Source organism: Tenrec ecaudatus, chromosome X (genome assembly GCF_050624435.1).
Source record: "Tenrec ecaudatus isolate mTenEca1 chromosome X, mTenEca1.hap1, whole genome shotgun sequence".
NCBI classification, from domain to species: Eukaryota; Metazoa; Chordata; class Mammalia; order Afrosoricida; family Tenrecidae; genus Tenrec; species Tenrec ecaudatus.
Genome location: NC_134548.1, coordinates 2,813,732 through 2,816,828, shown reverse-complemented (window position 1 = coordinate 2,816,828; position 3,097 = coordinate 2,813,732). Strand labels below are relative to the sequence as shown.

At 46.9% G+C, this 3,097-nt stretch overlaps 1 pseudogene; it reads left to right on the top strand.

Moving 5' to 3' along the window:
- Positions 1-493: 493 nt before the first annotated feature.
- On the top strand, positions 494-1,414 carry LOC142434810 (snurportin-1 pseudogene; annotated as a pseudogene).
- The last annotated feature ends 1,683 nt before the right edge of the window (positions 1,415-3,097 follow it).

The window sequence follows — 3,097 nt, the reverse complement described above, 5'->3', positions numbered from 1 at the left end:
TGAGATCATGTAACAATGAAGTAGTTCTTCTTGCCCTCAGGTAGGGTACACTGGAAATTGCATTACCTGCATGCGTCTAAAGATGGTCCAGGGAGGAGCTGTGTTTTAGGGATTTCCTGGGCGTGTCCTTGATGGACAGTACTCTAGGTTCTATAATCAGGAGTCCTACCCTAGGATCTTGCTCTGATGCCTCACTTGAAAGTGCCAATGTTCTAAACTCTTTAGAACATAGGACTTAGTGAAGTAAAATCCCGTCTTTGAATGGTCTGATGGTATGAGGACTTCATGGGAATGGCGACCCTAATGTGTCTGCATCTTTGTGTCCTTCATAAACGAAGGCACTTTGTCCTTACCTTATCTTTGGTGTTAGGGTCCCTTTTGTAGTGAAACACTTGTGCAACTTCTGTAGTGGATTTGATTTCCGTGGATTGTATAGGCAGAAGTCAGTCGTGCATAGCTGCCATTTATTTTGTTCAAAAAGTTTGATGGAACGATGGAAGAGCTGAGTCCAGCCCTGGCTAGCAGATTCTCTGTGTCCCGAGATTTGAATGGCCGTGCAGCCTCACACCCCGCCTGTCCCAGTACAAGCCCAAGTGCAGTTCCTTGGAGCAGGATGAGCTGCACCATCATTATTGGAACTGCAGAAATACAAGCGACTCGCCTCTGTGAACCACACCAGAAGGCTGGCTGAAGATGACTGGACCGTAGTGGAGAGTGATGAGGAGGAACACAGGAAAGATGATGAAGACATGGATGTTGATATTGATGAGAAACTCCCCAAGTGCTATGCCAATCAGTTGATGCTCTCTGAGTGGCTGATTGATGTCCCCGCGGACATGGGGCAGAAGTGGATTTGCGTCAGTGCCCCATTGGAAAAAGAGCGCTCATTGTGGCCTCCAGGGGTTGCACCAGCGCCTACACCAAGAGCGGTTACTGCGTGGACAGGCTTCCTTCCCTCCTGCCGGGAGGCAGCAGGCAGAACTCATGGACACCATTGTGCAGTGCATTCACAGTGAGGTGCACCAGACCTACTACGTTCTGGACCTGATGTGTTAGCGGGGACATCCCATTTATGACTGCCCCACTAATTTCTGGTTCTACTGGATGCATGCGAAGTTAGCTGAGGAAGGCTACCTGGGAGAGCAAACAAAGCTCAATCCTTTTTAGTTTGTGGGGCCCAGAAGTTCCAGTGCACCCCAAGAGGCTGTGTGAGGTGCTGGCCACAGGCTTCCCTTTTGAGGTGGACGGGCTCCTCCTCTACCACAAGCAGATGCACTACAACCCGGGCAGCATCCCCCTGGTGGGCTGGCTATGGCCTTACATGGTGCTGCTGGCCTGCAGACCACCCAGCAAGAGTACACAAGGCACCAGCTGCTGCAAATCAGCCAGCAAAATTAATGCTGTTATTCTTTAGAGTTAGTGAATGTTGCAGGGTATAGCTTTGATAACAACATCCTGGTCAATAAAATAAAAATAGTACAATCGTGGTTAAAACATTCACGGGAATAATGATATTAATTAAAATGTTCTGATTTTGATTACATAGGAGCATATTTTAAAATAAATGACTACTGGGACTCTCTGACATGGAAGGGGAAAGGAGTCAGGTTATTCATCAGTCAACAAGATTGCCTTAATGTGACCAATGTTTGTCTAAAGTATACTTGCAAATTTTACCTTGTGATTTCCCGAATCCTTCTGTCACCACGACCATATTTTCCAACTGTTTTCCCTACCTCATTGTTTCCTAATTTCTCACTCCAATTACCAATTATTATCTATGTGGCTTGACTACATGTTGGGTCAATTTCATACTGAAGTGATTGGAAAACTACTTCAGCGTCTTCATTAGTGATTCGGGAGGAAATTTTACTCATCATTGTGTTGACTAGACTTTCTTGTACTCCCATAGATATCCATCACAGAGAGCATTGTAGTTCAATACAGATCTCCAAGTTTCCATTTGTTGAACGCACCATTATGCCTCTTGAGTTTGCTTTTCCTGTAGAGTAAGCCTTGGGATGGTTCGATTCAATGTGCAATGACCACATTTCCTACTGATCTTTGATTTATCCACTTCACCAGCTGCTGAGGTCACTGTCCACCATCGGCCTGCCCATATTGGATTCCAAAACCTTAGGATCAACATAGACAGAGGAAGTATCTAGACTGAAATGTAAGCCTCACATGGATCTTGAGAGCCTCTCCCACTGTGAGTTGATAAGAGGAGTAACAAAGCCAGAAAGCTCCCTTCTGAGGAGCTCTGGGTGCCATGATCCAGTTTTGGAGGGCAAGGACAACCAGTGTAGCTCTCCCAGAAGTTTGAGCAGACGTCTCGTACCATTCACAAGTCAGGATTGCTCTTGGAGCAGATTGATCAGCATAAGCAGCAGGAACCCACCCAGGCTCCTGGACCTGAGCATCCAGAGTGTGTTTCATAATAAGGCCTCAGCCATCGCTGTCCTGGAGTCGCTACTCACGAACTCTTCCCACCACTGTCATGCAGCTGTGGTCGGTGGACATAGATACGCAGCGAAAGCCACGGTACTGTCTTGGCTTTTTATCCTGCTCCTGTAGGGGCTCTAATGAAATCTTGGCATTCTCAACAGGATATTTTGATATCCTGCTTCCCAGATGATTCCACGCAGGGGATGTGAACTCGGAGCTGTGGATATATGCCTGAACACTGACACCAAGTTTTGGAGAGTGTGGTCTGAAACCCAATCCATTGCGTCCAGTGACAACCCAGCCCAGGACTGTGACTCTCAAAGGGAAGGATCCCGTAGCAGGAGAGAAGCCTCAGTGTTTGGCCTCTATGTATTTGCTCAAAAGCGTTTGCCTTCTTGAATCAGTTCCAGATGAATTGTTCACTATTATCATTACAAGAGTCAACTGTGGAAAGACCCTGCCACCCCTCTGCTGTCAGGAGTTAGCATTTGAAGGAGATCTGTCACAGCTTCTGATTATTGAGGAAATCTTAAATGGGGTACAAATGGATTCTGTGCAGGAGGTGGGAATCCACTGCAGATGGGACCTGCAGAGGCTCAACTGGTTTACTGCTTACCTGTCCCAGATGGGTCACCAGAGCACACTCCAT